This window comes from Callithrix jacchus, chromosome 3 (genome assembly GCF_049354715.1).
Source record: "Callithrix jacchus isolate 240 chromosome 3, calJac240_pri, whole genome shotgun sequence".
In the NCBI taxonomy this organism is placed as follows: Eukaryota; Metazoa; Chordata; class Mammalia; order Primates; family Cebidae; genus Callithrix; species Callithrix jacchus.
Window position 1 is genome coordinate 4304288 of NC_133504.1, and position 14916 is coordinate 4319203.

Sequence of the window (14916 nt, forward strand, 5' to 3'; positions counted from 1 at the left end):
TATTAAAATTATATAAACATTTTATTATAGTTTTTGCTCTGTTGTTTCCAAAAAGAAAATACAGTTTTTAAAAAATCACCTCAGACTTATATTTCATGAATTTTTCCTTTTTTCCCCCCATCTGGGCAAAAAGAGGGACCAGACTCAATTATCCTCAATGATATTTTAAAAACAACTCTTGTCCTAAGTTGATTACAGACTGCCCTCTTCTCTTCACTTCCCTAACCCTGAACTCTCAGGGACTCATCCAGAGCAGCAGGTTAATAGCAGCAGAAGCTACCTCTTGGTAGGGCAGAGGCTTGAATATCAGTAGGTGTAACTGCTGGTAAGCAGAGGAGTGATCAGTGCTGGAAATCAGCTGGTTCTGGGGTTGCCCTTCTCCTTTCAGTCATCTCAGCCCACTCAGAAGCTGACCTGGGAAGTGGCAGTGTCGGTACTTCGAGAGTCTGAACTTCATTGCTGGCTATTCCCTACGTAGATGCTTGTGCTTACAGAGCAGTTCCAGGGAGCTAGAGTGGCAAGTAGAAAGTTATTAAAGGGTGTCATTCTACAAATTGATATATTATATACCTAGGTCCCCAATTAAGTGCTAAAGTGGGGAGCTGAGCATGTAAGGACTCAGGTACTGCAGAGAGAGAGTGCTCCATTGTTGATTTGACACAGTTGCCTGCAGTTTGGACAAAGTTAACACAGGTGAAGAGGAGGCGAGTTTACCTAGACTGTGCACACTGGGGACTCAAAATGCATTGGATGTATAGGGTGGAGTGCAACTGGAGAGATAAATGACCAGACAGAGGAGCCTGGGGATTGATAAAGCAGAAAATTGGGAAATTCAAATGTTTCTGAATAACTGGACCCCTTCCTGACACCTTACACTAAAATTAACTCCAGATGGATTAAAGACTTGAACATAAGACCTGGCACCATAAAAACCCTAGAAGAAAATCTGGGCAAAACCATTCAGGACATAGGAGTAGGCAAGGACTTCATGACCAAAACACCAAAAGCATTGGCAGCAAAAGCCAAAATAGACAAATGGGACCTCATCAAATTCCACAGCTGCTGTAAGGCAAAAGAAACAGTCACTAGACTGAATCGGCAACCAACAGAATGGGAAAAAATTTTTTGCAGTTTACCCATCTGACAAAGGGCTGATATCCAGAATTTATAAAGAACTCAAACAGATTTACAAGAAAAAAACAAACAAGCCCATTCAAAAATGGGCAAAGGATATGAACAGACACTTTACAAAAGAAGACATACATGAGGCCAACAAACATATAAAAAAATGCTCATCATCACTGGTCATTAGAGAAACGCAAATCAAAACTACATTGAGATACCATCTCATGCCAGTTAGAATGGCGATCATTAAAAAATCTGGAGACAACAGATGCTGGAGAGGATGTGGAGACATAGGAACACTTTTACACTGTTGGTGGGAGTGTAAATTAGTTCAACCATTGTGGAAGACAGTGTGGCAATTCCTCAAGGACCTAGAAATAGAAATTCCATTTGACCCAGCAATCCCATTACTGGGTATATATCCAAAGGACTATAAATTGTTCTACTATAAGGACACATGCACACGAATGTTCATTGCAGCACTGTTTACAATAGCAAAGACCTGGAATCAACCCAAATGCCCATCGATGATAGACTGGATTGGGAAAATGTGGCACATATACACCATGGAATATTATGCAGCAATCAAAAACGATGAGTTCATGTCCTTTGTAGGGACATGGATGAATCTGGAGAATATCATTCTCAGCAAACTGACACAAGAACAGAAAATGAAATACCACATATTCTCACTCATAGGTGGGTGATGAACAATGAGAACACATGGACACAGGGAGGGGGCACTACATACTGGTCTATTGGGGGTAATAGGGGAGGGACAGTGGGTGGGGGAGCTGGGGAGGGATAGCATGGGGAGAAATGCCAGATGTGGGTGAAGGGGAGGAACACAGCAAATCACACTGCCACGTGTGTACCTATGCAACTATCTTGCATGTTCTGCACATGTACCCCCAAACCTAAAATGCAATAATTTTAAAAAATGTTTCTGAGTAAGGAAAAGGCCCGATGAAAAGCAACATGTCAACGTGAATGCTAAAGCCCCAGCATACCAATGTATAAACACTTTGAAGTGTTTGTGCATTTATATATTATAAATATATTATAAATAAAAATATTATTTGGTGAGCCATGCACAACTACAACTATATTATTGGCATTTTTTTCTTCTTCTTTTTTTGGGGGGGGTGGGGAGGGAGTTTCACTCTTGTTGCCCAGGCTGGAGTGCAATGGCATGATCTTGGCTCAGCACAACCTCTGCCTCCTGGGTTCAAGCATTTCTCCTGCCTCAGCTTCCTAAGTAGCTGGGATTACAAGAACGTAGCACCACACCTGGCTAATTTTGTATTTTTAGTAGAGATAGGGTTTCTCCCTGTTGGTCAGGCTGGTCTCGAGCTCCCAAGGTGATCCACCTCCCTCGGCCTCCCAAAGTGCTGGGATTACAGGTGTGAGCTTCTGCACCTGGCTGTTACTGGCATTCTGAAGTGAAAAACCCATAATCTCTCAATGTGTATTAACATAAAAGTGAACAAAATAGATTCTTCAACTTTTGTTTGTAGTCATTCCACTCACTTGTTAATCCTAGCAGTATACATGACACGTCCACCTACGGAATCATTGTGACAAAGGTAAACCAAGTCACAGCTGCTGTATTTGTGGGCACTCAGTCGAAAAGCCATTGGTACTCCTTTGTCTGTGCTTTGAAATTGCATCCTTACTTTTCTTGTTCATTTTGTCCAACATCTTCTGTGCCCCAACCCCTGGTGGCCGCCATTCTACTCTCTGCTTCTGAATTCAGCTTCTTCGATTCAATATGCAGTTACGTAAGATCATGCGGTATTTTTCTTTCTGTACCTGGCTTCCTTCAATAGCATAATGTCCTCCAGGTTTGCCCATGTTGTCACAAATGACTGGATGTCCTTCTTTTTAAAGGTGGGGTAGCATTGTATTGTGTTTATATACTACAGTTCTGTATTGATTGGACCATTAATGGACTCTTAGGTTGACTCCTTGGCTATTGGGAATAACACTGCAGTTGGTATGATAATGCAAATACGTGTCATACAGAGATATGTACTTTCTTTTGGGAATACGCCCACTAGTGAGATTGCTGGATCATACGGTAGTCGTACTTTTAAATGTTGAGGAAGCTCCCTGCAGTCTTCCATAACGTCCGTGCTGAGTTACATTCCCGCCAACAGTGTGCAAGGGCTTCCTCTTTTCTCATCCTTGCCCACGTTTGCCTTTTATCTCTCTGATAAAAGCTGCTGTAACAGGTGTGAGCTGCCATCTTTCTGTGACTTTCCTTTGCATTTCTCTGCTGATTAGTGATGCTGAGTATTTCTTCGTGTGCCTGTTGGTTATTCGCAAGTGTTCTTTTTCCATACGCTTGTTGGCCTTTTCTATGTCTTATGCTATGTCACACCATATGCAACAGTCAACTCAGAGCAGATTAAAGACCTCCATGTAAGGCCTGAAACTACAAACCTGCTGAAACAAAATACGTGGGGAAAGCTCCAGAACATTGGTCTGGGCAATCTTTTCTTTTCCATGAACCCGAAAGCACAAGTAAGAAAAGAATAGGCAAATGGGATTTTATCAGATTTAACTTCTGCACACCTGAGGAAACAATCAACGGAGTGCAGAGACAACCTATGCAGTCGGAGAAAGTATCTGCAAACTGTACATTTAATGAGGGATTGAAATCCGAAACAGACGAGAAACAACTCGATAGGAAGAAACCAAATAATCCGATCTAAAAATGATCACAAACTCTGAATAGACATTTCTCAGAAGAAGGCATCCATGTTTCTGAGGCCCAAAGGCATACAATCTAAGGAAATCGAAAGAAGGGCTATGATCTAAGGGAATCTGGTAGGTAGCTTTGGAAAACTTGCCATCGATTAAGGCAGCGACAGGGCTCTGGTTCCCAAGCAGAGAATGGCAGGCCGAGTGGGCAGGTGGGTACTGAACAGAATTTGCGGCTATGACGAGAGGAGGAATATGAATCTCTAAATCCTTGGTGAGCCTGGGAAGGGCACAACTGCTGCATTGTGAGGTCTGCCTCACCCCTGTTTGCCGAAAGAGAACTCTAGCCGAAAATGCAAAATAAGAAGTGACTTTCTGAAAAGCTTGCGTACATTTACATTACTGTCTCTCTCAGGTATTCTGAAGTGCTAAATAAGTTAATATGTGCTGAATGAATACTTAAAAATAACCTATAATGAAACGGCATATAATACAAGTACTGACATTCATAATATGCCTGTTCATCTTTAGTTAACTTTTGAGCAGTCGCAAAAACTCAAATTTTATAGTTTAGTGGCTTAGTGTGCCTAAGATTCATATTTCGGGAATCACAGGCATCCTCTATTTATGATGCTTTCCGTTATTGTAAAGGAGACAACTGGAACTCAGATCAAGGCAGAAGTCCCTTTGAAGCAGCAGTGACGATTTTGTGGGTTTTCCCTTCGGGTGCTCTCTTTAAAAGACATTGCAGTTCATCTTTAAAACTTAAAGGCTACTGGTATGCAGATCCATAATAAAATAGACGCTTCAGCGTTCGTGTGGAACGTTTCTGTAATTGGGTTTTAATTGAACTATTTTAAATGAGTATTTCAAAACCTGAGTGGGTGTTTTAATAATGTGCTCCTATACGCAGCTGATAATGTCTTTGTCCCTATCGGACTGTCAGGGAATTTGAACTTCTCTCAGGATGTGCTGGTCACTTCTTCCTTGACACCCCCTTTTTCTTCCCTGCACAGCATTCCAGCAGTAAGCCTGATAAGATTAATAACCAGGAGACAAAACGATAAAGCCACATTATATGGCCTCAAATAAAAACTTTCCTATCACATATTATGTCCACAGTCTTAGGATGGCAAACACTGCTTGTGATTCAGGGAAAAACCTACCATCTGTCACCTGAAGAGCAGACACAACAGTAGTGCTGTGAATGCAGATGCTCCTTCTGAGGATACAGTCTAATGTGTTAGAGGAGAAGAACAGCCCGGGGCACAGGGGAGTCTACCGTCTAGCCAAAGTCCAGTCCTTCATCATTTCAGCCCTTTTTCTTGCCCTGAACTCAGGGTTCTAACAGGGATTGTACGGACTCTCAGTGAGATGCACTCCAGATCTCTGAAGATGAGAATTGGAGTCACCAAGGCAGAGTCCCCACTGCTACAGCAAACACTGCTTTGACGAGACAGGCCCAGCTCGTTGTATTGTGCTTCAGTCTATTGTGCTTTGCAGATATTAAATTTCCTACCGATTGAAGGTTTGTGGCAATGTAGCCCCCCAAAAATCTATCAGCACCATTTTCCCAGCATGTCCTATTTTATATCACTGTGTCGCATTTTGGCAATTCTTGTGATTTCAAATTGTCGTTATTGTTCTGTTTCTTATGATGATCTGTGATCAGTGATCTTTGATATTGTTATTATAATTGTTCTGAGGCACCATGAACTGCATCCGTGGATGACAAATCATTTAATCCAGAAATGTTGCATGAATGCTGAGTGCTCCACTGACCAGCCATTTCCCAATCTGTCTCCCTCTCTTCAGGCCCAAGACACAGCAATACTGTAATTAGGCCAGTTAATGACTCCACAATGGCCTCTAAGGGTTCAAGTGAAAGAGTCACATGTCTTACTCTAAATCAGAAGCTAGAGACGATTAAACTTAGCAAGGACAGCATGTCGAAGGCCAAAATAGGTTAAAAGCTGGACCTCCTGCACCACGTTGTGAATGCAAAGGGAAAGTTCTTGAAGGATATTACAACTGCTACTCCATGAACACACAATGTAAGAAAGCAAAACTATGTAACTGCCACTTTAAAGAAAGTCTGAGTGGTCTGCACAGAAAATTAAACCAGCTGTAACATTCCCTTAAACCAAAGCTTAATCCAGCATAGGGCCCTAACTCTTTTCAATTCAATGAAGACTGAGAGAGGTGAGGAATTTGCAGAAGAAAAGTTTCAAGCTAGCAAAGTTTGGTTCATGAGGTTTAAGGAAAGAAGCCATTTGCGTAGCAGTGCACGGTGAGGCAGCAGATAGCAGTGCAAAAGCTGCAGCTAGCTACCCAGAGGACCTAGTAAGACTGTTGATGAATGTGGCCTCACTAAACCACCGACTCTCAATCTGCACAGAACAGCCTCCTAGTGAAAGAAGATTCCGTCTGAGGCAAATGGCATCTCCTATTTAAGGATACTTTCATCACATGAAAGAAGTCAGTGACTGGCCTCAGAGCTTCAAAGAACAGGCTGACTCTCTTGTGAAGGACGAATATAGCTGTTGTAATTTCTTTTTTTTGTTTTTCAAAAATATTTTATTGCATTTTTAGTAGAAACAGGGTCTCTCTATGTTGCCCAGGCTGCTCTTGAACTCGCGGGCTCAAGCAATCCTCCTACCGCAGCCTCCCAAAGTGCTGGGATTACAGGCATGAGCCACAGCACCCAACCTAGCTAGTGACTTTTTAAGTTGAAGCCAATCCTCATTTACCATTCTAAAAATCCAAGGATCCTTATCCTTAAGAATTACGCCAAATCTGTGTTCCGTAAAGGGAACAAGGAAGATGGGATGACAGCACATCTTTAAATATCATGGTTTAATCAATATTTTAAAAGCAGTTGAGGACTACTTTTCAGGAAAAAAAGGGATTCTTCAAAATATGACTGCTCTTTGCCAATGTAGCTGTCTCCGGGCTCTGATGGAGATGTACAAGGATATGAATGTCGGTTTCATGTCTGCTAACACAGCATCCATTCTGTAGCCCATGGATCAAGGAGTCACTTCGGCTTTCAAGTCTTATTATTTGTGAAATATATTTCATAACGCCACAGCTGCCGTGGATAGTGATTGCTCTGATACCTCTGGGAACAGTAAACTGGAAACCTTCTGGAAAGAATTTAACGTTTGGGGAGCTATTCAGGACATTTGGAAGTCATGGGAGGAGGTCAAAATGTCAACATTCACAGGAGTTTGGAAGAAGTTGGTTCCGACTGTCGTAGATGATACTGAGGGGTTGAAGCCTTCAGTGGAGAAAGCAGCTGCAGATGTTGTAGAAATAATAGCAAGAGAACTAAAATGAGAAGTGGAGCCTGAGGTTGTGACTGAGTCTCTGGAATCTCATTGTCAAACTTTAACAGATGAGGAATCGCTGCTTATGGATCAGAAAAGAAAGTGGTTCCTTGGGACATAATCTTCTCCTGGTGAAGATGCTGTGACTTTGTTGAAATGACAACAAGAGGTTTAAGGTATTACTGAAATTTAGTTGATCAGGCAGTGGCAGGGCTTGAGAGAACTAACTCCAATTTAGAAAGAAGTTCTAATAGGACAAAAATGCTATCAAACAGCATCGTGGGCAACAAAGGAACATTTTCTGAAGGGAAGATTCACTTGATGCACCAAACTTCACGGCTGTCTTCTGTTAAGAAATTGCCAGCAACCTTAACCTTCAGCATCCAAGACCTCGATCAGCCAGAAGCCATCAACACAAAGGCAGGATCCCCACCAGAAAAAGGTTATGACTTGCTGAAGCCTTTGACTATTGGTTGCATTTTTAGCAATAAAGTATTTTTAATTAGGGTAGGTAGAGTATTTTTTAGTAACGCTACCTCACACTTAGACTACAGTAGAGTGTAACAGCTTTGATATGCGTTGGGAAACCAAAATCTTCATGTGGCTCACTTTATTGAAATGTTCTTTCTATTGCGCTGGTCTGAAATTGAACTCACAGTATTTCTGAGTCACGCTGTACTGCCCTCTCCCGAGAACTCCTGCATGACCAGCCCTCACACTGGATCTTCTGCCTCCAAATTATGTTTGCAGTTGATGTAGCAGGCATAACAGACTTCAGTTCCAATAGTTGCCTTCTTGTGATCTCTACTAGCTGTAGGACCCCCCACTGCAGGTGTCCGCTGTGACTCTGGGCCTCTGGCCCTTGGTCTACCTCTCACATACATTCGGCCTTCTTGCACTTCTAGCCCCTTCTCCTTGTGGCTTGCTTGCCCTGTCACTTGGTTTATGCGCATTGTGGTCACAGCTAAGGCACCGGGGAGCGCTAAGAAAAGGCAAACATCCGTGAGTTGGATACGTGCTAACACTGGTATTCTTTCCGTGCCCTGTGCTAGAGGCTCAGAGAGGAAATGCAGAATGTGGCCACAGTTCTTTCCCACCTACTGGTGAAAGTTGGGTGGTTCAAGGTAATACAGCCATTTTTTTATGTCTAGATGCTACACAGACATTATAATTAAAATACACTAATTTGTAGGAATAGATTAGATGTAAAACTTCAGAACATAAAACGTACCTGTGGTGTCTTGACTCTAAGTTGCCCCTGAGAATACAATGTGTGATCCCAGTAAAGCAACGTACAGTGTTAGTTGGTTTGATAAAAAGGGTAAGTGGAGGAGGCCTAGAGCCCAACTACCTGGGTTCAAATCCCAGTTCTGGTATTTTTACTAGTTATGCATGACCTTGGGCAAGTTCCTAGTGTCCAAGGCCTGGCGACTCTAAGGCCTCACGTCCCCAGCTGTGAAAAGGTAACGTTGACTGTCCCCTAGAATTGCTTGAAGATTCAGGAATGTTCCTGGGCAGGTACTCAGGACGTCCTACCTGTCACTGTCTTTAGATCAAACAATAAGGCTTGAGCACATCAGCATGAATATTTGCTGGAAAAAAGAATTTTGAATAAATTAATATCAAGGAAAACGCATGCTATGAAGAAAAGCGCAGGTAAGAATCTGGTGGATAGCTTCAACACTCAGATCATAAATGGAAAGTGCAAAATTCTAAATAAACGCACCCAGCACGACCCAGCACGTTGCCTCTGCCCAGTCTCTAGCATCTGAATCTCCAAAGCATTCCCTTCGAAGCTCCTTCATCGTGACACCTCTAGAGCTAGTTTACACACTTGTTCTTTTATCTCTGAATTTCAAACTTCTCCATGTACCTGGCAATCCTTCTTTCATCTGCCAGAAGTATTTCTGTTTTCTTCCTATGACTTTACCAACAAGGGGGATTTGGAAATTAATATATTCAATTTTATTCAAAATAAATATATCACTCCTTGGAAAAAAGTTCCTGTGTTATCTATTATAAAATGACACCTTCTTGATCCCAGCATAGAACCCAGAATGGACGAATGAATTTAAAAGTTTATTACTTAAGGTGGACTTAGAATTCAGCAGGAAAAAACTACTACACAAAAATAACCACTACAAAATTAGATTAAGCTCCCAATTTATTTAGCCAATTATCTAGGCTAAATATATAGTTAGCCCATGTGGTTCACATCAGAAGGGGTATTGCTCGATCAGAGTATCTCAGTTTCTTACTATTTCACAGCCTTTTCTACCCGTTCAGGAAGAGAGTCCTAAAAATTTGCCCACTTACGAGCAGACGTCAGTGCCGCTCTCAACACATGGTTGAAACCAACGATCAACAAGGCTACATCTTCGTTTAGGAGGAAAATGAAGAGCTGTTGGCACGGATTTCCTGAGGCATCTCCTACTTTGTAGTATCCCTCTCTTTCATTCCTTAACTTTTCTTTTTCTCATACAGTACAATGATATTGGCAGTTTGATTCTGAACTTTGTCTGATCAAAAATCCAGCTACCCACAAAATGCAACACCCATCCCAAAAGAAAAACATAGTGGGTAATATCTTTAAATATGAGCATCACGTCAGGGTAATTTCATAGCATAAATAAAAGAGATGTAAGCACATGCTAAACATGGTGATGATGGCTATGCTTATATAGACCAGTCTTCTCAGGCTACCAGAACAAAATACCGTAAGTCTGGTGGTCAAAACAACAGAGATTTATTTTCTTACAGTTCTAGAGGCTGGAGGTCCCCCGCAGACCTTTCTTGTGAGGGCCCCTTTCTTGGCTTGCAGATATGGCCTTCCTGCTGTGTCCTCGCACGGCCTTTTCTGTGTGCATGTGCGTGGAGAGACAGAACGTTAAAAAAGCACATGTGGTGTCATGCACACTTAATAGGCTACAGTACCGTGTAAACGTGGCTTTTACACACACTGGGAAACCAGATTCTTCATGTGACTCACTTTATTGACCAACCGCAGCCTGGATCTTCTGCCTCCAAATTATGTGAGAGGCTGAGCTCTCTTCTTTTCCCCGTAAGGCCACCAGACCTGTCCGATTAGGACCCAGCATTATCACCTCACTTAACTTTAATTACGTCCTAAAATCCCTATAACCGAATCAGTCACACTGGGGTTTAAGGCTTCAACACGAATTTTGGAGGGACACAGCTGAGTCCCAAGCGTGGAACAGCCATATCAACACCCCTCTCATGTAAGTTTATCCAGGTATTGATAAAATCCGTTAAATCGATTGTCAGGTCATCCTACTTAGGCGATAGACTTTACCAGACATTCTCTGTTTGACTTCCAAGCATATTTCAATAACAGGAGGGCACTCTTCCTGACTTCTCCCCCTGGTCATCTCAGTTAACACACACAGCCTTGTGCCCACAGTTGGTGAAAGAAATCAACAATGCCGCTTTTCTCAAGCAACCCGTTTTCACCCTACCCATGCCAGACCTATTTGATAAGACTTGAAGCTGCTGCACTTTTCCTATCAGGCCCATGTCTGTATTTTACGCTAAGACTATGAAGGTGTTCATTCTGTCCTTCTGAGAGCTGGAAGATGGGCCAAAGGGGCTGTCTCATGTCCTTACATGTTCACATTTCATGGCTGAAACGCAAGCTTCATGCTTCTGAAGGCCCACTGGTCTGTCAAGGAAAAGGAGTGCATTTTTGATTCAGTTATGGCCGTCTTTTTTTTTTTTTTTTTTTTTTTTGAGATGGAGTTTCGCTCTTGTTACCCAGGCTGGAGTGCAATGGCGCGATCTCGGCTCACCGCAACCTCCGCCTCCTGGGTTCAGGCAATTCTCCTGCCTCAGTCTCCCGAGCAGCTGGGATTACAGGCACGTGCCACCATGCCCAGCTAGTTTTTTGTATTTTTAGTAGAGACGGGGATTCACCATGTTGACCAGGATGGTCTCGATTTCTTGCCCTCGTGATCCACCCGCCTCGGCCTCCCAAAGTGCTGGGATTACAGGCGTGAGCCACCACGCCCGGCCTGGCCATCGTATTTGACTCTGTTTCCCTGCAGATTCCAATCAGTGCATCACTTCTGATTTCCCTCTCTCACCATCGTGTTTTCTGAACAGGTCTTCTCTTCCCGTCATGCTAATTCACACCACCGCCTCACCTCTAAGCACATAGACACTGTCATTTCCAGGACATATTCCTCCATTCCTGCCACAGAGTGACTTCTTTCTGGAAGAAAGGGATCACATCTCACAGGCCCAAAAGACCACTCGCCAACAGGACATTTTACAGAACTGAAAGGAGCCTCTGACCTAATTGCAGGCAACACAGCTTGGAGTCTTCTGAAAGATTTTCGAGAAAAGCCACGGCAAACACCTTGATCTTCCTCACGGCCCCTTATTCATGAGAGTATAATACAAAAATTGATGACTAAATTATTATTCATCGTAGGTGTCAGGGAAGCGAACTCAGCAAACATTTTAGATGGCTCTGAAGTATTTGGGGAATAGTTTTAAAAACTTAAGCACTATTTGAATAGTACTTAATGAACAACATCAGAGAGTATTTAGAACCTTCGTTATTATTAAGTTTCATGCTATTGCAACTTCACTTAAAGTACTTTGTTAAACCGAGAATGCGTTTCTCTTCCGGCACCTGCTTACCTGATCACTCTCTCAACTACAGCTGACGGGACTCGTGACCGAGGCTTAACCTAAACTAGCCCACGAGATTCTTCTTCTCGGGAAGGTACAATTGAGACGGAGGTTCGCCGCTCTCCGTGTGCTCTGGAGCTGAATGCATGCAAGTGCAACGACCTTCTGTCCTAAGCTGACACAGGATGCAGAGAAAAGTGACTCGTGCTGACAATCAAAGAGAAGCAGATCAAGGAGAAATGCAACCTGGAAGGAGAGAGGAGGGCTGAGAAAATGAGCTTCGTTTCCAGGGGGCTCCTGAGTTGCTATTTCTGGTGGCTTCTGAGGTTCAGCTGCGATTCCTTCGCTTGAGATCCGTGACCCTCCCTGTGTGGTGGGTTGAAAGGTGACCCCCAAAAGATGTGTCCGCCTGCAACCTGAGAATAGGATCTTATTTGGAATAGTCTTTGCTGACGTCATTAAGGTGAAGGTCTTGAGATGAGATCCTCCTGGATTAGGGTGGGCGCCGTGTCCGCTGGCAGGTGCGCTCCTGAGGGAAGAGAGCAAAGGAGAAGACAGAGGCAGAGAGTGGAGTGAGGCTGAGACAGGCCAGGCCAGGGACACCGAGACTGCCAGGCAGACGCCGGAAGCTGGGGACAGTCACACAAGGACCTCCCCTGGAACCTTCCGAGGGAGCACAGCCTGCCGACACAGGTTTCAGACTTCCTACCTGCAGCCTGTCAGAATAAACTCCTGTTGTTTTAAGCCACCTGGTTTATGGTAATTTCTCGCAGCAGACCTAGCAAATTAATACACCCTATAGTCCTGAAGTTCATTCTGCTGAAAGGTGCATGAGTAAGATTTAGCATTATTAATAAACAAACGTTGCTTCACTAAGACAGGGGTTATCTATACATAGAAGTTATTTTACCAACAATTTAAAAATTGTTGTTACTGTCCACCAATTGAAAATATTCTTAAAAATAATGTGAAAAGCACTCAATAAACTATTGATTCCTAACAAGGAGGTAATATACAGATGGGATGAGAACACTCACAATTGTACGTTTGGCAACTTGACATTGCTCAACATCCAACATGAACATTTCCCCCCATATTCTAAGATGTGAAGAGACTTGCGTGAACTTAGTTTTTAAAGCTTCACTTTCTAATCCTTTATGGTAATGAAAATTGCTTTTCTTTATGTACCAGTCAGAGTGTAGTATAAACCTATAGAGGACCAAACTGAAAACAGAAGAAAAGTCACGTGATAGGAGAGGGGCAAGGAGGTGCCAGGGTCTTGGAGCACAGGGAGGCCCACACCTCGGCCTCTTTGGCTGTCTGACTGATCCTCTAGTATTTGGGGCTGTAGTGAAGAGATTCTGCCTCCCCCACAGGGACACCCCAATAGTAAACCCATACAGACCTCGAAAATAGATCAACCACCAGAGAGGGAAATTATTGAGCCCCATGACCTCAGTTTACAGAGAGAAAGGAAAGGCCCAGAGAGGTGATGTGAATTCCCTGTGGCTGCACAGCTACTGATTGCATCCTTTCTGCTGATAAGAGCAGGAACGAAGAAAGAAGCAGCAGGACAGGGCTGCTTGGAAATTCTCAAGCCTGCTGAGGAAAAGAAAAAGAAAAATCAAAACAGCAGCAAAAACAAAACACAACCAGATTTTAAAATGCGATTTTGCGGTCACTGGAGGAAACTCCGAATTCTGCCTTCAATTCAGCCTCTCTGTCCCTGAAGTGAATAAGAAAGAGGAGTTCGTGTTTCTTCTGCAAGCTATGTTGTCTGTTCAGCAAAGTCTGAATCATAAGAAAATTAGGTTCTGTCCTGCCTCTGTCTATATTTTCCAGCTGGGCATATATTCCCAAGCAGTGTCACACATCTGCAAGTAAATTAATCCAAAGGAAAATAACACGGAGTTTATTTAAAGTTCAAGGCATTTCTTGAAGGTAAGCGCTCGGTCCAACGGGTCACTGATTCCAGTTTCAGTGCACTGATAACAAAATTCATATATTTAAACATTAAAAAAACTAAGGAAAACCTTTTACTTGTTTTTTTCTTCTTATCCATGACATTTCTTGAGGGTGTAGACATTTGGCCCCTAATTTTATTTTCACTTCATTGGTCTGACAGCCGAGCTGCATAGCTTGGCATTAAAAAAAAAATCAGTCTGTGTGGTTGCAATATCTAATTTCCTCGGTGTGGGAAGACCACTTCCTGCCCAGCCATCTTTGTTGGTTGCACTGACAGGAAAGGTCATTCGGCTTTGTGATGAAATATAAATTTGGGAGAAGAGAAGGAATCTAATTATCTGGCCTCAGAGTCCAGTGGAGTGAAGATGAGCTGGGTAGCTGAGCGCTTGCCGGGATGTCTGCCCTCTGCCCACGCCAGCACACTCTGATTTCATATTCTTGCTCTTACTCAAACAAGGGAACAGTCTGTTTTTCAAAGCATTGCCACTGTCTCTCTGTAGTCTTTACCATTGTTTACTCTTAATCAACTCTTGAATCCTGAAATAAATGTTCACGTTCACCAATAAGATCTGCCTTCCTAACAGAGAGTAAGTGTCTTAGGCTTGCTTGACAAATGCTGCATTGCTCACTGCTGGGGTCTCAGCGTTTGTGTCCCCCCCCTCCCACAACTTGTGATAAAATCTGATTGCCAGCGTGAGAGTGTTGGGAAGTGGGGCTGTTGGGAGGTGATTAGATCATCAGGGCAGAGCCCCATCAATAATGGGATGTGTGCCCTGATAAAAGAGGGCCCAGAGAACTGTGTTGCCCCGCACACCATGCGAGGGTGCAGCAAGACTGCCTTCTGGGAACCAGGAAACAGGCCCTCGGCAGACACTGAATGCTCCGGGGCCTTGATTTCGGACGTCTTGCTTCCAGAACGCTTAGAAATCCATTTCCATTGTATATAAGGCACCTAATCTATAGTATTTAGTTACAGCTGCCAGAACAATCCAAGACAGTGTCACTGCTCCCTCATGCCGTTGGGTGAGAGTGTCAACCGCAGCAAAGCAGTCCTGACTTCGTTTCCAATCCTTCACAAACGCTTTTTAGGTGATGGTCCTGGGCTCCATCCTGCCTTCCCTTAGGTGTATCTGTGCTT